This window comes from Nycticebus coucang, chromosome 20 (genome assembly GCF_027406575.1).
Source record: "Nycticebus coucang isolate mNycCou1 chromosome 20, mNycCou1.pri, whole genome shotgun sequence".
Lineage (NCBI taxonomy): Eukaryota > Metazoa > Chordata > Mammalia > Primates > Lorisidae > Nycticebus > Nycticebus coucang.
The window spans coordinates 63,310,175-63,332,028 of NC_069799.1; the positions used below are offsets into that span (position 1 = coordinate 63,310,175).

A 21,854-nucleotide genomic window follows, 5' to 3' on the forward strand; every position below is an offset into this window, starting at 1 on the left:
TGTCTCTACAAAAAAAGAAAAAGAAAAAGAAGTTTGCAGAATGACAGTTTCCACTAGGTTTCCAAGGAAAGCAAAAAGACTCCACCAGAGACGGTATATAAAATCGCACTGCGGCCTTCTGGAAGGGCACCAGATCACACCCACAAGGGCTGTGCATTTGTGTTTTCATTTTCAATTTGCACCTGTCAGGGTGTGCAGGTCGGGGTAAATTATTATCTCCTTGTGATATCAGATCTTTGTAGGAATTTGTGTTTCTTTTTGGTATTGAATCACCCGGGGTTGTATGTGGCCGTTCCTATTAATAAAATGTGTTCTGCTGAGTTTGGGGATATATTTCTTTTCATTACTTTCTAAAGAAACATTGAATTGCTTTTCTGGAGCCCAGGCTTTCAATCCCTTTTGCCTTCCTCTCGCATGTACGCTATTGTCATCAAGGTTACAGAGCTTGGGAGGAAAGAAAACATTTTAAGAATAGAAGTGGAAGTCATGTTATGAATAAAATTTATGTGGTGAGTTTTTTTCACCCACAGAAAGCAGCTTTCCTGACACCTCCCACGTTTGAGAAGGCATCCTCTGCGCTCCCTTCGCAGCACACTGCACTCCCCGGCGGAGCGTCTATTATGCTGCGGTAACTCCTCTCCTGGCCACCCTCTCTCCCACTACACACCAACGTCCTTTGAGATGGGAACTGGGTCATTTATCTGTGTTTCTATTGCAGAGGACAGGGCTCAATAAATGTTTGGGGAATGAATCAGAGATATAATTGTGTGCTTTTATAGAGGTACAGGAATTGAAACACATTTTATAGAAGGATAGAATGAAACAAATGAAAAAAAAAATGAAACTATGGTAAAATGGAAAAGAGATGCTGGAATAGAGAATACTCCCAAAGAGATAAAATATTGGAAATGGGTTCGTAAAATTTGAGACAGTTGGAGTTTTTTTGCTTCTTGGAAACATGAAAAGTTCAGGTAAGAAAAATTAACACGACAGGAACTTTTTTCTGTAAGACCTGACTCAGACCAGAACTCGTGAATCTTCACACATGCTTAGTCCCCTCCCTCTGGTGACAAGCAGAGGGGCCCAAAGACCTCCAGTCAAGGGAAGAGATTGTCATAAGGAGTGAATCTGACAATAATTGAGGAGGCTGAAGGATGAGGGCTTTATTAGAAAGCAATGCGTGTACTCATGTTTATCTATGGGCATATGTTGAATTTTACTGAAATCAGACAAAGCAAACTTAGTCTAATGAATTTTCTGGCACCACATATAAATATCATGGTGACATTTAAAAATAGATGTGTTAGAACTTCCCCAATTGGAAGCAGAAAGGTTTGCAAGAGCCCATTTGGATACCTCTTAAGAATACAGGATTTGAAGAATCCTGAGGAACAGTTGTACAAAGCTATAAAGGTGCATAGACTCTGGAGTCAGGTGACCTACATTCAAATATTAGATCTATTACTTACTAGCTGTGCGCCTTTGGAGACGTTTCTCAATCTCTCTGAATCCAGTTAGTTCAGATGGAATATGTGGTACCCATATTGGGTTTTTGTGAGGATTTAGCAAGATGACCCAAAGCAAGCTATTGGTTATTCTTGCAATAATGGACCTATTTATTCTTGTTGCAATTCATGTTCTTCAGAAGACCACTGGATACTATTTGGTAGTTCCCTAATGAGGCTACCAAAGCTGAGAAATTCCTGGCATGTCTGTGGCCTACTCGACACCCCAGGAAGAAAGCCTTGTCCTCCTAACCATGTTCTTTCATGTTCAAAAGTGATGGCTTTGATAGAGCATGGATATGATTAATTTGTTGATGAACTGATTTTATTAACAATTCACATACTTTTATGCAAAATATAAGATTTCAAAACCTTAGAGGAAGGTAAAGAGTTAAAAGGCAATAAACCAAACTGTCCACTGATATGATCTCTGGGTGTAGAAATTACACGTGCTTTTTTACTTTCTTTTTTCTTTTTAGATATTCCACAAGTTTGTCAACATGAGATCCCAAGGGACAGGAGAATGAATTAGTTTCAGATCATCTAGCTTATCTCGACAGGAGTCTGATTTATTTTTTCCCCTTCATTTACTATGTTTTTTCCATTACCTACTGTTTTAAGACTGTTATCGTTGTGGAAATGAATCTGCACACTTTCTGTGTCAGACGTCAAAACTCCCCAACAATGAAATTGGCAATCTGAAAACCAAGACTGACTCAGAACACTCCTGGGAGCGTCCCCGAATGTGTTTGACTTCACCTGGAAAGACCATTGCATTTCTCTGTACAAACTTGGAGCAGGTCCTGATGCTCTTTGTGGTAACTAGACCTGACCACCTTCATAGTTTGTCAGTATCTTGCAGGAAGAAGTGTATCTGAGAGATGCAGTTAGAGAGAGAGGAATTCAAATTGAATGTTAGGGGCTCAAAAGCAGAATTGGGAACTTGTAAAGGGCTGGTAAAGCCTACCGAATCTTTTCCTAAAGCCGTCTATCAGGAAGGAAGACTTCTTGGCAGCATCCCCTCAGGTGCCATGATCAGTAGCAAAGGCTACTCCCATGGTCCTGTGACCCAGATAGTTTGATCCATGGAACTGACAGCCTTCCTGTTAGATGACCTTGATGGTCTTTCAATGACACTGAGATCTCATCTCTTAGAAGACTTGTGCTTCAGCCTGGGCTGACACAGCAAGATCCCCCCACCCGTGTCTTAAAAAAATAAAAAGATGACTCACATTTGTATGTGTCAGATGTGTTTATATTATTTTACTGATATGAACTAATAACACACCTTTTCACTTTATAAGAAAATAAGACCCCCTTTCACTTATAACTCAACACCATGCATTCCATTAATTCCAGGCACATGCCTCAAACCCCAGCCTGACACTAGAGATGATTTTGAAATTTAGGGGGAACCCATTTCTCTACCTCATCTCCATGATTATGTGTAATCAGGAGGTTGTGAGGTCCACACTTTTGCTCTTGAACGATAAAGACACTGAAATGTGTGAAAAAAGCTGCATACCAAAAGTATCTTGGACTTGACTTTGTCTCAGAAATCCCGGTAATTCCCTCCTGGATTGTGTAATCCTCTGATGAGTTGACCATTCTCCCCCTGAGACAGCTAAATGGAAGGACATACTAGCGTCACATTTGCTAACACCACCTGATGACTGAGAACAAGGCATATGAACAAAAGGTCATGTCATTACTGGGGAAAGGTACAATGGGAAGGAGAATTGGTTTGTAAATAGACTAAGCTCTATACAATTTTTAATTCTTTTCTTTTTTTTTTTTTTTTTTTTTTTGAGACAGTCTAATCTGTCACCCTGGATAGAGTGCCCTGGTATCATAGTTCACAGAAACCTCAAACTCTTGGTTTCAAGCCATCTTCTTCTTTTTTTTTTTTTGAAATGGAGCCTCACACTGTCACCCTGGGTAGAGTGCTATGGCATCAGAGCTCACAGCAACCTCCAACTCCTGGGCTCAAGCGAGTCTCCTGCCTCTGCTCCCCTAGTAGCTGAGACTACAGACACTCGCACAACACCCAGCTATTTTTTGGTTGCAGCTGTCATTGTTGTTTGGTCATCCTGGGCTGTATTCAAACCCATACACCCAGCTCGGGTGTATGTGGCTGGTGCCTTAGCTGCTTGAGCCACAGGTGCCAAGCCAATCAAGCCATCTTCTTTCCTCAGCCTCCCAAGTACCTGAGACTACAGCCACCTGCCACAATACCTAGCTAGGTTTTTTTCTATTTTTAGGAGAGACAGGGGTCTAGCCTTCCTCAGGCTGGTCTCCATCTCCTAAGCTCAAGCAATCTACCTGCCCCATCCTCCAAGAATGCTAGGATTACAGGTGTTGAGCCACAACACCCAGAGACTAAGGTCTGGATGTTAATGAAATAATAGAAAATGGCAAAGTGAACTCAAGGTCAGCAAAAATGGCAACACAAAGGTTCAGAATTCAAAGAAAGGCACGCTAAGATGGGATGGGACATTGTCAAGACAAAGCACACTGACATGGTGGATGCCTATTAAAGATTGGTGAGACACCAGGCAAGTCGGAGGGTGGCAGGAATCGGCAGCCCTGGACTTGAGGCACAGCTGGCTTCCTTGCTGGAGTTACATCGCGCTCAGCCCTGACGTGGTATTATGCTTTGCAGGGAGGAAAACCTGGAAGGTAGGAAGATAAGGGAGCCCGTGGACAGTGAATCTAGTGACTCCTTAATAAATAAATCCTCTGGAACTCATGCACCTCTGCACTGGAGTTAGCCCCCTCATAAATCACATGAGTGGGGGTACTCTAGAGCTGGGGGGATGTTCCTCCTAAGGCCTGTGTGTGCACACAGGGACAGTGGCACTTCCACATGCAGCTTCCGTTTGAGAAGTACAAAGAACTGACCCCCTAGATAAAACTGTCAAAACGCTACTTGGTTTGTCTGGCCGCATTGTCATGGCCGTGTTTCCTTCTTCCTCCCCCTTTTTTAAACTACCAGTGATGCAAAAATAGGGGGGAAAAGTTATCCATCATTTCAGTATGCTACTTCATTCAGTTGTTCATTACCCTTCAGCATGGATGGTGTCTTAGCACACCCTCAGCCAGATATCTGCCTTTAAACTCTGTGACTCTCAAAGATTTTAAGCACCCGAGAAGTCATTTCTGACAAGAAGCAGACGGATAAACACCAGAAGTGGCACTGAGGTAGTCCAAGACAATAGCAGCATAAGCCTCAGTCTTAAGGTAGGCTGCTTTGTTTCTTGTTGGGGGGCGTGGGGCAGAAGGAAACTCAGGGAGATGAGCCCACAGTGGGAGTCTTCACTTTCCTTCTGGTGGGGACATCCCGGTATTTGGCTGGCTTTGGTTGACCTGGCCCCTAAGTTGGTTCAGGAAGAAGGTCTGTGCAGCTGACTTGGTATCCCCGTGGGGGCCACTCAGCACCCCTCCAGAACAGCCTTCTCTCTTGGGTTTCTCTTACTCTCTGTTTTCCTGACTTTTGAGTCCTTTCTTCATCATCAGCTTTCCAGAAATCTATTCCATGTCTTCCAGCATAACTGGTGTATTTTATTATTAGGTCATAACTTCTCACCACCATCTTGACCCTTTTCTGATATCTTCTCGTGATCCCTAGGATGTTTGTAGCTTCTTCACTTCTGTAATTAAAACTCTTGGCTATCAGAGAGAAGCATTAAAACACGCACTCCATAAATCCATATTATTAGAGGCGTTCCCATTTTTAGTTCTACTAACTGAAATCCATTGAGAAACATTTCGCCCTCATTACAATGGAGGGTACACATAATTATGTCAACAGTTTCTACCCTCAAGGAGCTGAAATACTAAATGACTAAGCCTTAGTATGAACCAACACAGACGTGAAAAGCTATTCATCACCAGCCATCTCTCTTTGTAGTTGAAACCTAAGCTAATTAATTGTTGACAAGTAACAGGTCTCAAGCGCAGCTCATGTCATAATTTTAGGCCAAGAGCCCAGTGCAAAATAATATAACATCGTAGGAAGAGAATTAGGAAAATCATCCAAAGCCAAGCCAGAAAATATATCAAAAACATACGTGCTTTGAATAAGACTTACTCAGTACTTTATTCTGGTACTTTGTAACCAAATTCTAATAAACAATTTATGTTTCTATGTGTATTGCTCTACCCATCAGAAGTTGTTGGTTGGTTGGTTGGTTGGGAAAGGAAATTTAGGATTGGGGGGGTAATTATTTTAAAAATAATTCTGGGAATTATTCTTTAGGATAAATGTTGTTAGTAAGTGTTCCTGGTAAAGTATAAAACCTAAAGTGCGATGACTTGAACACCTTTGGTGGCTGGCAGTTCCTCCACAAATTCACTGTTGAGAAAATGCAGGGCTTCTAAGACTTGGTCCAAACACGGACACCCCAGGTATAAAGTCTCTTTTAATCCTCAAATATTGGACGTATTATTTTTTTAAAAAGCAATAACAAAAGCAAAGAAAAAGAGATTGAAAGAGAACTCTAAAATGCATCTTACTTATTCTGCTGCCTTGAGAAATTCTGCTCCAAAAATATTGCAGAGAGTTAGACTTCTGCATTGTGGAAGAGTCTTCTAAAGAAGCAAGTTTGTCCCCACTCCACCAGGGACACATGCAAGTGATCATCGTCATTCACTGTGAATGTTTGGCTTTATAACTAACTTTAAGTCTTCCTTCTGTGATTTAAACCAAATTCGTATCATTATCGTGGAGGTAACGGGCTTAGTCCAAACTTCTCTATGCTGCAACGTGTTTTGAGTTCAGCAGAGATAAGTTTCTCCTCCATAGTCTTTTCTTTTGATATAAATAGTCGCAATTCATTTCAGTTTTATTTAATAATCCAGTTCCCCAACACGTGAACCATTTCTGCCTTTCTCCTTTTACGTTTATTTTTCCATCTTTGGCTTACTTCTAAACTAAGAAGTCCAAAATGTAACCATTTCAGTAGAGAATTATTACAACCTTAGTTTTGATGTGTACCAAAATTCTACGGGCAGATTCTTGGAGTCCCTTTGAAAGTTGGCAATAAATATTTGGGTTTTGGATCAATTACTAAAGCAGCAGGGTGTGATACTGGCCCACAAAGTCTAACATTCTCAGAAAAGAAGGTTTAACTATGTCCTGTCATTTCTGGTATCCACAACTTTTGAGATTTTTAGGAGAATACTGGATTTAAGACAAAGTCTGTACCCTACAAGAAATTTGTAATCTGTTACGGAAAGACTGACAATTAGCTAATACAAGATAGAATAAGTGCTATGAAAAGGAATTGTATAAGTGATTAGTCAAAGATTCAGAAAAGGAATAAATTATTGTATATAGAAAGAGGTGGCAGAGGGGAGAAATGGAAACATCACGTCTCAGCCATCACTGGAAGTGGCTGAGTTCCCTGCAGCATGGCAGGGCAGCCTGGGAGGGGCTGACACTCAGAGGTGGACGTGCCTACAGGGTGGGGCAGCTACTGGTGAAGCAAAGCCAGCATGTGGAGCTGGAAAGAAGTCTGGTCCAACAGGCAGAACATGATGCAGGGGGAGAACTGGAAAAAACAACCAGTGCTCATCCAGACTGTCATCCTTGGGGGTACGGAACTAGGCAAATGACCACATAAAGAAGGGGGACCTGCGCAACAGAAAGGTCAGTAGTGACCCTCAGGCAAAGAAGAGCAGCAAGGAAAAGAGGAGAGATAATACTGGGGGCAAAGATTGGAAAAGCCATTGGAATTGGGAGCAAGCAGCCAAGCTGGGAGGGTCACAGGTGCCGAAGAGTTTGGGCTAAAGAGTCCTGATAATAATGCTCACTTTTTACAATGCACATTGGGTGTCAGGCACAGGCACATCTCCCGTGTTAGCCCATGTGACTTTCACAGCAAGGGTATTGAGTAAGCACTATTATTTCCATTTTACCATTCAGAAAACCACGGTTCTGGGGGTTAAATGGCATACCCAAAGCTACGCTGCTGGTAAGTGGTACAGCCCAGCTTCCACTCCAGCCTGCTGGCTTCAGAGTCAAGCTCTTGGCCACTCCTTTGTGTTAGCTGGCTGGGGTTTGCATCCTGCCTGGCTATTTGTGGAATATTTTCAAGAGAAATATTTTCCTGAGAGCTGATGCCTCCTATGAAACCCTGCTGTCTTCTCAGTGGGAAACAAATCAGGTAGGTTTTCCATGTATAAGCCGTACTGAAAAGCACATCGCAGGTCCAGAATGGCATTTGGTTTCCAATATTTCCACCATCTCTAGGAATGAGAGGAGCATACGAGAAGGAAGGAATTGGGAGAAAGATCATCTTGCTTTAAATATTTCCTCTCTGAATGAGATATTTTGTCTGAATAAAAAGAAAAACAGAAAGAAGATAACGAAAACAGTATGTGATATTTAAAGGCCAGTTTTCTAAGCCAAGTTGAAATGAAAATAAAGAAGCCAAGTTAATCCAAGGAAAAGAAAAGGTGGTTAGGAGACATAGGAATATAGCTACCATCAAAGTAACTAACAGCTTTAACCACTGAAGAAACTTCCCCTTTGCTGTTGGAGAAAACTGTCAAAACCAAGAAATGCAGGAAGGGTCCTCCTGACTTAAGAAAAAAGAAGGATGGTCTTTGACCAAGCATTCTCAAAGTGAAAGGCAGCCCTATCCTGACTTAAAGGCAAATTAGAAAAAGAAAAAGATACTGGGGCAGCGCCTGTGGCTCAGTGAGTAGGGCGCTGGCTCCATTTACTGAGGGTAGTGGGTTCCAGCCCAGCCCCAGCCCAACTGCAACAAAAAATAGCCGGCATTATGGCGGGCACCTGTGGTCCCAGCTACTTGGGAGGCTGAGGCAAGAGAATTACCTAAGCCCAAGAGCTGGAGGTTGCTGTGAGCCGTGATGCCACTGCACTCTACCAAGGGTGACAAAATGAGACTCTGTCTCTAAAAAAAAAAAAAAAAGATACTGAACTAATTGCAAAATATTTCAGACTCACCACACTAGTCATCATTTTACTATGGATAAACCACAGTTTAGGTTCAAATGTGCTGACACAAATTCAATTCTACCATGTTGATTAAAAAAAAAAACCACTCTTCTGTCTAAATCATGTATATATGCTTTATTATTTTCCTTTCTTTTTTTTTTTCTTACTGGTGAAAGTTTTACTTCCATTAAAGAATTTGGAATTAAGATCTGTGAAATGACTTTCCAATTTTCTCAATCACTTTCCTTTTTATTAACTTTGATCTTCTTGGTAGAAATGTACTAAGGGCTCAAATATATATTTTTTAATACAAAGATCTGAAACTCTAACTGAAGTTTGAAGAACAGTCAGGACTGTGTCTCATTTGGGCCAGCAATTTCAGCCCCTCAGGGATCAGTGCCGATCACTACAGGCCAATTCTACCTACCAATCAGAGTCAGTCATTAAGGCAGACGAGCGATCAGTTGTTGGTGGCAATCAGCTATGAAAGTAAAAGGCAAAGAACTGTAAACTGGCTCAGTTATTATTCAGAAATGTGGAGGATGAGAACAAACCCAGAGTTCACAGGAATGTACAAAGTGCCATATTGAATCAGCTCCACTCAGGATTCAGCATTCGTCCATGTTCTAAAATATGTCAGAGGGGATGATCTTTTCTTCCAACCCCCACTGGTAACTAGATCCCATCCCCACTCCAGTCCCAATTAATAAGAACTGAACTTGCCCCAAACCTCAGCTCTCCCATCTCAGACTTGCCTACCTGGTGGCAGATGATCAAAACACCCCTTGGCTGTAGCATGAGCTTTCACACCTCAAGTGCTAAAGCTTTGGCTGGGAATAGAGCTATTACCCCTCATCAGGGCTATATTATTTCAAGGCTTTAATGTACTTTTTCCTGGAAAATTGCATTGGTTTCCTATTGCATCCTCCGCTTCTACTTTCCCACGCCTTCCCATGTGCTATTGGTCCTACAATCCACCACAATGACCTTCACGGTGATCTTCGGAATTTAAATCAGATTGCCTCCTCACTTGCTCTTGGTATTTATCAGAGGGCAATATGTACTAGAGAGGAAAGCTAGTCTGTGAAGGAGCTGGGGAGTGCCCAGGGGTGGAATGGGCTTGAATCAGGCTGATCAGGGAAGACTTCATGAAGAGTGAGACTGAGCAGAGACTTGGTGGAAGTGAGGAGTGACTCGGACGAGATGTCTGAGAAAGAGCTTTCCGGGCAGAGGGAACTGTACATGCAAAGGCACATCTCTCTTGAGTGAGGTGAGAACTCATTTGACATGTTCAAAGACCATCTAGGAGGCAAGGGGCAGAGTGCAGTGAACAAGGGGGAAGTTGACGGCAGAGGAGGTTAGGAAGGAAATAGGAGGCGGGATGTTGCACATAAGACTGGGCCTTGCAGAATGAAAGACAAAGAACTTGAGCTTTTATGGGAGCAAGATGAGAACCTTTTGGAGTGCTATGAGCAGATGAGTGTGATGATAAAATTTGAATAAGAGAATTGCTCTATAGACGACAGATGGAAGAGGGGGCAACAGTGAGGCAGGCAGGGCTACAAGTCCAGAAGGGGGTTATGCCCATTTTATAGGTGAGGAAATTGATGGCTTAAATAAAGGAGGGACAGAGCAGGAAGGATGTAAAGTCTCAGACTTGAAATACGGCTTGAAAATAGAACTGATAGGCTTTGCTGTTCTTTGGCTTATTAGGGGTTACGTATTGATAACCTCATCGAGTTGTAAATATAGTAAGTCAAAAATGCATTTAACACACCTGAGCTACTGAACACTGGAGCCTACCTTACGGGTGCTCAGGACACTTGCATTAGCTTACTTTTGGGCAACACAGGGCTCTGTAGAGCACTGGTTCTCAACTTTCCTAATGCCGCGGCCCTTTAATACAGTTCCTGTGGGTCGTGACCCACAGGTTGAGAACTGCTGCTGTAGAGTATGAGCTGTTTACCCTTGTGACTACTGGCTGCCTAAGAGCTGCCCGCATCCCAAGAAAGCCTCAGACCATGATCACCAACCTGGGGAAACATCAAAATCAGCCTTCAAAGTACAGCATCTACTAAATGCCCATTGCTTTCACACCATCACAGAGTCAGAAGTCACAAGCCAGCCCATCATAAGTCAAAGACCATCTACAGATGTAGGGTGAAAGAAATGAAGAGCAAAGGACATATGCAAATGTATCAAATTATCACATATATTCCAAAAATATGTCCATCCATTATGCATCAGTGAAAGAATGAGGCAGTCTGATATTAAATTTGGAGCTTGGAAGAGAGATCCAGTTTAGAGATATAAATATGGAAACATGTCGGGTTAGATAGGTATCTAAGACATGGATAGAATGAAAGCACTCAAGGAGTGAGTATATTCTATTCAGAAGAGAGATCAAAGGACTGAGACCTGGGATGCCCCAACATGTATGGGTTTCGTTAACAAAGAGAATAAGGATGGCGTCCCAGGCCCACATGAAGCAAAGATTTCAAGAGGAAACAACTGTGAAATAGGCCAATAGGCTTGTTAGGTCACAAGAGAACTAAGAATTGACCGTGGCACTTAGTAGCATGAAGGTCAATTGTGACCCTGGAAAAGCTTTTATTTTCTTTTTCTTTTCTTTTATTTATTTTATTTCATTTTTATTTTTGAGACAGAGTCTCACTATGTCACCTTTGGTAGAGTGCTGTGGCATCACAGCTCACAGCAACCTCAAACTCTTGGGTTTAAGCAATTGTCTTGCCTCAGCCTCCCAAGTAGCTGGGAAAACAGGCACCCACCACAATGCCCAGCTATTTTTTTGAGATAGGGTCTCGCTCTTGCTCAGGCTGTTCCTGAACTCACGAGCTTAGGTAATGCGCCTGCCTCAGCTTCCCAAGGGCTGGGATTACAGGCGTGACCCACCATGCCCTGCCCTCTTTTATTTATTTTTTTGAACAGCTCTATTGAGGTGTAATTCATTGATTTAAAATGTACAGCCCAATGGTTCTTAGTATATTCACAGTGTTGTGCAACCCTCACCACAGTCAGTGTTAAAACACTTTCATCCCATAAGAAAGAAACTCTATAACTGTTGTACTCATTCCCATTTCTCTCCCCCATCCACTTTCCCCATCCTCCAACCCTGGGCAATCACTCCTCTACTTTCTGTCTCTCTATATTTGTCTATTTGGGGCATATTTTTAAAAACAGTAATTATATGTCCTTTGACCAGTATTTCCCCATTTTCCTCTCTCCTAATCAACCACATCCGTAGTAGCCCTCATTCTACTCTCCACTTCTATGAGAGCAGCAGTTTTAGATTCCCTGTGTGAGGGAGATCAGGCAGTACTTGTCTTTCTGTGCCTTGTTTATTTCACTAAACTCTGTCCTCTGGGTTTATCTATATTGACAAGATGACAGGATTTCATTCTCTTTTTTATAATCTCTCTTACTATGAAGGTATAAATGACTAGGCCACATTGTTTGCATTTCTAAGGTAAAGTTCAAGGTGTAGTTGAGCCCTTTACCCGGGGGGGCTGATAACTAGAATCTACAGAGAACTGAAACTAATCAACAAGAAAAGAGCAGACAATCCTTTATTTTGTTTCTTATATTTTTTTGGCTAAGTAATAGTCCATAGTATATATGCGCCTCATTTTCTTTTCTTTTTTTCTTTCTTTGTTTTTTTTTTTTTTTTTTTGTCGTTGTTGTTGTTGCAGTTTAGCTGGGGTCAGGTTCGAACCTGCCACCCTCGGTATATGGGGCCGGCGCCCTACTCAGAGCCACAGGCCCCACCCATGCACCCCATTTTCTTTATCCATTCATCAATAAATGGACACTCAGATGGATTCCATCCCTAGGTCACTGTGAAAACTGCTACAAGGAACATGGGGTTGCAGACATCTCTTTGACATCTTAATATTATTGTCTTTGGATAAATACCCTAAGGCTTTTTGGCCACTGGTAGAGATAAATCCTGGTTAGAATTAGTTCAAAAGAAAAGGAGACAGTAGGAAGTCAATGTAGTGATTGTAAAAGATCTTTCCATAGAGTTTTGTTATTTAGGAATGCAGGGAAATGAAGTGGGCTTACAGGATGGAATTTCTTAGATAAGAGATATTTGGGCAAATTCTATGATGAAGGGCGCGATCCACTAGAAGGGGATAAATCTGATGCTGCCAAGGAGGTGCTGAAGCCACGTCCTGGAGCAGGTCAGAGCGAGTGGGGTACAGGGCATAAGAGGGGGCTTGGCTTGGGCTGAAAAGGGCGCAGGACATGTCTTTTATCTAGACAGAAAGTGCTCTTGGTAGGTGGCAGTCATGGCGGAAGCACTAGGAAGTTCTCTTCTATTGCTTTTAGTTTCTTAGAGTTAGGACGTAAGGTCTCCGGAGCTAAAGTGCTGGGCGATGGAGAAGAAACGAAATAGAGGTTGAGAGATTTGGCGGGAGAATGGACGCAGGAAACGGCAGCGCTCCCGTGAGCGCCCCCTGGAGGTTGCGCTCCGGTCTCGCAGCCCATCAGGTTCAGAATCCGTCCTACCCCTCTCACCAAACCGTAAGCTCTTTAACTAGAAATCTCTTAACATTTTAAAATGTACAACGCCTAGCAAAGCGCCTGATAAATATTTGTTAAATCACGATTAGATGAAATCTTATCACCCGTGAGCAAGGCACATTCCCATGGAAGTGGGTGTCCATCAGGACTAAGCCTCTCCCAGGTATAGCAGCATGGCAGAGAAGTTGCATTTAGCCAAGCTAAATAGATATTCAGCTAAGAAGTAAATGGGCAGGGGAAGGGGGAAGCTTCTTGGGCTTTTTCTACCACGTCTTCTTGTGTATCAGGAGACCCAAGTTTCTAAGGTTTTCCTCAGCCTGCTCAAGAAAATAGCCTGTCCTTATTCTTCAAAAATCACAATAGATCTTTTCATCTGGGCATCAGCAAGCACCAGACCAGTTTCAAACAAAGCACCATTTCCCACAACCTATGATCACCCCCACCCCAGTTCACAGACAGGTAATCTGAGGCACACAGGGGCCACACAAGCCTAACCGTCATGATCTGAGCACCTGCCCTGGAGCTGCCCACGTATAATCTGTTATATACTGACCATCAGTCTGCATTTAAACAAAGGATAAAGAAGATCGGTATATAAAATATAATTTATTATTATAATTGGACCTTCCGAAATTTTCACATTGCCTATAAAGTATACTTATTTATACTCTTCCTCATCCCACAAAGAATTAGAGGAGACTTACAATTTGATATTTTTCCCCAAATAAAAGAAAAAAAAACATAGCAAAATCTGGCAAGCACTAAACATCCTTCCCAGGGTCCGAATACCTTGGGTATTTGTCCAGCCTGCTGTTATTCATCCCATATAACCCTGTTTACAATGATCAGTTCCCTCTGGTACCCACTTTTCTCTGCAGAAGTTTCTATCATAATTCTCCTAAAACAGGTGAAGAAAGGAAGTTGAGGAAATTTCCCCAGCCATTCCTAGAGGCACAATCAGAGCTATATGCCAAACTTTTCGAATAAAGAGTGGATTCACAGGCCATGAAAATGAGGGATTTATTTACACTAAGCCTCTTATTAACAAAATATGGTTTTTTTACCTAACAATTGCAATCAGTGTAACCTGGCTTATTGTACCCTCAATGAATCCCCAACAATAAAAAATATATATATATGATTTTAACATACAGCCAACAACGTATTCCACCAATGTGCCCATAAAGGATGGTTGGCAAATCGAAAGTAGCATAATGGTTACACCACTGTAATTTTCACCACATCAAGAAGCCCCAGCTCAGAGTTTTGCATTACACCTACGTAACACCAACCCTACAGGGAGCAAATTCAAGTATGTAGTCAGCCTAGCAACCACTTTGTTTGAAATTCTGGATCAAATGACCATTTTGTCAATTAACTGACCTACATGACTATGTGAGGACAGACAGGATTATCCAGGGCCCTGTTATTCCTCAACTGCCCTTTAGAGACTCTGTTTAATTGCAATAAAGTGTGGCTGGTCACACGTGGCTTCAATGCTCATCATCTCTTCACTAATTCATTGATATTATTGGCATAATATTAACACTTAATAAAAAGGGTGCTGAAATACCAGCACTCTGGGAGGCCAAGGCAGGAGGATCACAAGCTCAGGAGTTTGAAACCAGTCTAAGCAAAAGCAAGACCCACCTCTACTAAAAATAGGAAAAAATTCCAGGCATGGCAGTGGGGCCTGTAGTCCCAGCTACTCGGGAGGCTGAGGTGAGAAGATTGCTTGACCCAGGAGTGTGAGGTCGCTGAGAGCTAGACTGAGGCCACAGGACTCTGGCCTGGGGCAACAGAATGAGATTCTGTCTCAAAAAGAAAGAAAAAGAAAGGCTCTGAAAACAGTAGTGATGGACATCATAAATGGTACCTTTGCAAGGCACTTGGACAACTGATTTATTGAGGTGCAGCCGGGATTTTCATAATGGGTGGGGGAATCTTTCATGAAACTCCAAGACTAGAGAGAGAAATGTCTTAAGGGACCATCACGGTCCCCAACGCCCCTCCTATAGACAGCCCAAGCAGGATGCTCTGGGACTGTGCTGAGCTGTCTCCTGCTTGTTCCTTAGGGGGCAGCAGCTGCACCGTGTCACCCCAGGAAACAGCTGCCTGCATCTGCTGGCCAGTGCTAAACCGTGCTAAGGGAAATTAAAAATCATTGCCATTCAGAGCACTGACTGCTGTGAAGGGGGCAGCCAGGACTGTCTGGCTTCCCAGCACTGGAAACGCCTGAAGCCAGAGGAGAATTGAGGATGATTACCCGGTCAAGTAACATCATGTTTCAGGGGTCTCACTTGGTTTAGAAAGCTGATGGTGTCCTGATTGTATCCAGTTAACCACATGTGAGTTTACTGTGCTTGCTCTGCTGTGAAAACGCAGGTGTTACCACACCAGGAAGTCACTGGTATCGGGAAGTTGTCCTCTAAAGCCTGACTTCTTAGGACTGGGGTCTGAAAACCCTTATTCGCAGTCCTGTGTCCCCAGCAGCCCCACCCGCTGTCTCACAAGCCCCACATGGAGTGTAGAATTCAATGAACATGACTCCATCCAGAAGGCGATGGAGTCCTTCTTGGGGGTGTCCATTCCAGGAGGGTGATGGGCATTTTCCTGAGATGGACACTGAGAAAGCGCTGTGAGAATCCAACATGCGGAAAAGCAAGGAGATCAACTCTAGCTTCTTCCCGAAGCTAGAGGCTAGAAGAGCCTGAGTTCTATCAATCTGTGAAAATACTCCCATTCAGATCAGAGGGGCAGGTGGATAAACAGGCCCGCCAGGGTGTGCTAATGTCACAACATACGTGTTTAAACACCGACTGCTGCGTTCCCCCCAACGGTAACTATCAACCAATAGCATCCATGCTCAACAAGTTCCAATCAATCAATACTTACTAAGTTTCTGTTCTGATTCTGTGCCCAGAGTAGAACTTGGTTCTAGAAAGGGATACAAGACGCGACATTTCTCTCATCCTTTCCATATTTAAAGAGTAAAAAATTCACTTAGTAACAGCCTCTGAGTATGTACCGTGGGGCAGGCAAAACTAACACAGGTGGAATCAGCAGAAATGAAAGCAGGGTTCTGCCTGCCGCTCAGAGTGCAGACAGGCCTTGACATTGGCTCCGGGTTAATCAAATCAGAGCCACCTCCACAGCCATCTGCTGAGTTGACTCTGGGCGTCCTGACCACTGCGTTCTTTCTTAACAAATACCATACATGCTGTGGGTCTACTGGAACCACAGAATTCTAACATTTAAAGGGGCTTCACCCATGTAAAACCCCACTCTGGAACAGCCCATTCTTAAACACTTCTAAGCAAGTATTAACTAACCAATAAGTTCACTATTTTTAAACTTCAGAAAAGTCTCCTCAATGATGGGAAGGGAACAGTCTCCTTACAACTTTCATCAACTTCCCCTAACTCTACCTACAAAGGTGCATCAGACAAATGTCATCTTTTTATCCTATAGGAAGCACATTGAAGTATTTTACAATAATACCCATAGGACTCTTTTATTTCCATACTAAAAATATTTAACTACCTCTTCTATGACAAGAAGGAAATACCTACAGAAAACACTGTCTTTTGACCAAACATATTAAAGGAGTGTAGGATTGTACGGTAATCTACATAAAAGATGTGGTTTCCAGAGACTTGATCAGGAAAGAGTCTTATGTTGAACAGTGTGGCAGATGGACCCATTCATTTACAAAGTCACCAAAAGTATGTTCCGTGAAAGATGTTAGATTCTATTCATCTGTGAGTCTTCCCAGCTCAGGAGTCAAACACGTAAGTAATCCCCCCACCCCCCTGCCTCTGTGAGAACCACCCACTGGAGCTCTGAGCCTGAAGAGATAATAATACAAGGTTGTAGTTATTTTAAGCCATTCACTTTGAGATGGTTTGTTATCCAACAAAAAATAACTGGAACGGCGTGTTCTTCAGGGCAAGAGGGTGAGAAGCAACTCAGCCTCTTTCATCCAAGTTCGCACGTATTCTTTAATTTCCTTTCTCTAGAACTGCCTTGGTGTATGGTGAGAACAGGAGACTTCAAATGCTGGAAGTGATCAGATCGAATCCAAAGTCCAGGTTCTTCATCACGTTTGTCCACATTTCTCCTCCTCTGACTGTTTTATTTATTTATTTACTTATTTATTTATTTATTTTTGAAACAGACTCTCACTATGTCACCCTGGGTAAAGTGCTATGGCGTCACAGCTCACAACGACCTCCACCGCTTGGGCTTAAGCGATTCTCTTGCCTCAGTTTCCCGAGTAGCTGGGACTACAGGTGCCTGCCACAACGCCCGGCTATATTTTTGTTGTAGTTGTCATTGTTGTTTGGTAGGCCCGGGCCGGGTTCGAACCTGCCAGCCCCAGTGTACGTGGTCCTCTGACTGTTGCTCTGCAGTACTGTAGCAAACTTTACAATTGGTGTGCTAACCTAGAAAGGGATACAGACCTCAGTGGACACAATCGGGTCCTCCCCGATGAGTGTAGTAGCCACTACGAAGCAGTGGGCTGCTGGGCAAGGCCTATCAATGTGGGTACACAGTGCACCTAGGTAGATTTGGGGACAACAGCAAACTTCCCAAGACTCCATCTTCCCACCTGAAGGTGGGGATCATCTGACTTCTCAGGGTGGCTGTTAAATGCACGTAAATAACAGAGGAAAAAGCCAGACACACGGCAGGTGCCTACCGATGTCCTTGTCACTATCGTGACCGTAGCTGATTTGCATTACGTGATGATTTTGATTCGTTTCCAATACTAAAATAAAAGAATGCCAACAAATGGAACTGATAATAATCCCTGCATTCTGAGTTCATGATCTCAGTGGGAAGGGAAGGCAGAGTAATAATTAGGTGTTTATAGGGGGGAAAAAGTTCTACTTTAAAGAAATTAGCCTATGCAGTTCTTTCAAATAAAATTATATCTAGGATTTTTGGGGAAACAAATATTCTGGGCTGCACAGCTAGAAGTTTTATAGATAGGATTAAATAACCTTGACCATCTATTATACATTAAAACCTAGACAAACTCAAGCAAAATGTCTGAAGGAACGTGACCAAAAATAATGTTCTAGAGGTTTTTAAGTCATTTTTCTTAATTTTTTTTTCCCCCTGGGAATTTTTGTGAGTAAAGGAAGATAGAGCTTTGAATGTAGGTGGGAGATGATCTTAGCAACCCTAGTGGGTGTCGATTTGCACATAGTAGTCTGAGAAGAGAAGAAGAGGTTAGAAAAGGAGACTGTAGTCCCCAGAGAAAATCATTATGGCCCTGACAATTTTCAGTGAATAAATGCCTAGGAAGAAAGGATTAAAAAAATTGTTAGACTCTGGAAAACAGGAGCCTGACAATGAGGCTTATTAAAAATGATTTTTTAACTGATGACAGTTACATTCTAGATGAGAAAATTGGGCAAGGCAATTTATGAATAATAAAATGGGTGAATATCCCTGCTCTCTATAATCGGACATTAAGAAGTTAATGTGCCGGGGAGGGGTGATGCTTCCGGGATAGAAAATAGAGTCCTTTGAAGGCATCCATCGGCTTTGAGCACCGGAGCCCAAATTCCCAAAAGGAAAACATGACAGTTGCTCTCTGTAGAACACACCTGTGACCACAAGGACGCACAGCCCTGGGCAGGTGGGCAGCCTCTGTGTGCCGTGTGCCCCCCAGCGGCATAGCTGACCAGGTCCTCGTCCCACAGCAGGCCAAGAGAAAAGGCAGCCAAGGGTCGGGCAGGGGTTGGGCCTCAGCAGGAGGCCACGGAGTCCATCCACACCTAAGAAGTGATTCTCCCCAACATGCATCTGCCCCCTGAGTCCCTGGAATTTTGATCACTGAACCCCAGGACAGAGGGAAGGGTGCTGGACCCAGAAGGCAGCCAGAGCTGTCACAGTGAAAGCTCAGGGACAATTATTATCAGGCTGTTTTTAAAGGATGCAAAGAAGGCATGACCCCGGGGAGGAGTGAGAGGGGAAAGAAAAGGGAAGATCAGAGAGAGAGGCAGAAAGTCAGCAGAACAGAGATTGGCTCCAATCAGGGAAACGAACCTAAAGTATTAGAATGTATTAGAATGGATGTGTAGGTGGCGCCTGTGGCTCAAGGAGTAGGGCGCCGGTCCCATATGCCGGAGGTGGCAGGTTCAAACCCGGCCCCAGCCAAAAACCACAAAAAAAAAAAAAAAAATAGAATGGATGTGGGGGGGGAGGCCCCCGAGGGCAGGGAGGACACAGCGTGCCCAGAGGGGTGAGGGCTCTCTGGGGCCTGCTGCGTGTAAGTCACTTGATTACTTTTTTTGACCTTGTTTTAATTTCAGAGTATCACAGGGGCACACACCCTAACTTCCTTGTCGAGCTGAAGTCACTCCAGTGCTCGGCTGTTTGGCTAAACACAAGTCCAGATGTTGCTGTGAAGGTATTTTTCAGATGGTGTGATTACCATTGAAATCTGTACTCTTCCTCAGAGTAAAGCAGACTGTCCTCCACAATGGAGGCAGGTGGGCCTCAGCCAACCAGTTTAAGGTCTTAAGGATAAAGACGGTGGTTTCTCTGAAGAGAAAGAAGTCTGCTGCCTCCAGAACGCAACCTAGAAACCCTGCCTGAGGCTCCGTTTCCAGCCCACTGGCCTGCCCCACAGACCTCAACCCGCTCCTTAAAGTGTAAAGAACCCGTCCACACCCTGTCGGTTCAGTTTCCCTAGAGACACCTAACACAGGGCGCACAGGGCCGTCCGCACTGCCCAGTCAGGAAGGCATTGTCGGCCGGTCCTGCAAACAGGGAACCTTTGGAAGCTGCCTCTCCTGCAGCAGCCCCCTGGCACCCACCTCACTAACCCCCTGGGGTCTTCCACCTGGAAAGAAAGGAGTAGTTAAGCAACTCTGGGTCTTTCTTTCCTCCAGATGCACTCACTGTGTCCAGGGTTTGGGAAGAGCGTCTGCAAGTCATGTCGTACCATTCAGAGGCATTTGGGACTTTTTAGGAATGTCATTTGGCAACATTGGACTGGAGGGGCAAACAGAATTCCTCCCTTTCCCTGACTCCGGTGGCCTCTGGCAATGACGGGATCCTGATTCTGCAGTGGCCCAGGGGCTCCGGAAGGACTGCTGGATACCAAGGCTGGCAACCACCATGTCTCAAAGGTCAAGACCTAGGAACAATGGGATGGCCCAGGCGCACTCAGGCAGTGCCGCGGCCGAGTCTGAGCCCCTCCCCATTTGCTTTCTATGCTGAGCAGCATGAATTCCTCTGTTTGTCCATCTAGGCATTTCAGATTCAGGGCCAGGCCTCACTCGCATGCCCAGTTGAGCTCTACGTTGTCCGAGAATGGGACACCCACTTGCTGTGGGTGAATTTTGTTCTTTCTCACCTCCCCCGCACATCCCAGAGGGCAGAGACCCTGCACAACATCCATGAGCTCAAGCATGGCTGCAGCATCTCATGCCAGACAGGTGTCTCACAGGAACCCGAAGAAGGCAGGGGGTTAACCACCAACGGAAGCTGAACGCCAGCAGCCTTTATTAAGCCTGCAAGCGCCTCTAACCACTACCTTCAGGATCCAGCAAAGGGACCCGGTTTCCCTCACCTCTGTAGCACCACAGGGCTGATATTTAGGAAGGAAAAACTGTTAGTACACCTGTCTGTGTTTCATGTGGCTTTTGCTACCTACCCATGTCATCAGTGTAATCACTTTTCCTCTTGAGTTCCCTCCTCCCCACCGGAGGTAAGTGATTTCTCCAACTCAAAGATTTTTCTTATGCTTTCAAGAGTCAACACTGAATCTTTTCATGATGAAATATCAACCAGTATTTTTCTTAGACCCTCTAGAATGACAGTGGTAGGAATTGGATGAGGCATATAAGCCTGGTATTCTGAAAAGATCAGAGGCCTGGAAATTGGGAGGTAAAAGGGAGGAACTCAAGTCACTTAACCTCTTTGGAGTCTGTTCAGTTTCGTTGGTAGCTATTGCCTGTTCCACACAAGCTGGGCGTGAGCAGAGTGCTACAGACATGAAGACTGGTGAGCCCCTTCCTTCCCTGCAGAGCACTCACCTATGGCCCTCTAAGAGATACAAACAAAAAACATACATATAAAAACAACCACAATGCAGAAGCCACAGGTCAGCACAAGTGCGCGCAGGGTCCCAGGAAGCACTAGAGAAATAGGATGATTCATTCCATCCAGGATGAGTTTTAGGGCATGGCTCTCAAAGGTGAGACCTCACCACTGCCTCTGTTTGCTGACGTTCAGAATGAAAAGAATTCCAGGTTCCTCCCAGTCTTCTTACCACTCTGGAGTTCAGAGATAAATTTTATGGTTAAATTGAAGAAATCCTGAAAACCAGGAATATCCAGAGTCAGGTAATTACTGAAGGAATGGTGGTTTGGGGCACTGGATGACCACAAAAACTAGTGCCTCCTCAGGGAGCCAAGTCGCTGGGCAGAGCCCCAAGGATGGTGGTGCTCGAACCTGTCTCTCCCAGAATTCATGTCAACCTTTGGACAAGGGGACAAATCAACTCAAAGAGTACTTGTATTGCAAGTATTTGTACTTATATTGCAAGGCTCTGCTCTGAGAGGAAGACAAGTGAAGATACCACCTCTGCCATCAACAAAGGATTAGGACAAGGCCTTGAAGGAATTAGGGAAGCCCTGACTATACTTCAAGGTCCAATGTGGAGAGCACAGAAAGAAGTGAAGGCAAGGAGCAAATTAAAGGAAAGGGGTGGCGCTATGGCTCAGTGGGTAGGGTGCCAGCCTCATATACTGAGGGTGGCAGGTTCAAACCCGGCCCCAGCCAGCTAAAACAACAGTGGCATCTGCAACAAAAAATAG

General features: G+C 43.9%; 1 pseudogene; it reads right to left on the reverse strand.

Annotated features, from left to right (window-relative positions):
• The window catches only part of LOC128572633 (UDP-GalNAc:beta-1,3-N-acetylgalactosaminyltransferase 1-like), a 156,685-nt pseudogene extending 136,532 nt beyond the window's left edge, over positions 1-20,153 (reverse strand).
• Positions 20,154-21,854: the final 1,701 nt, after the last annotated feature.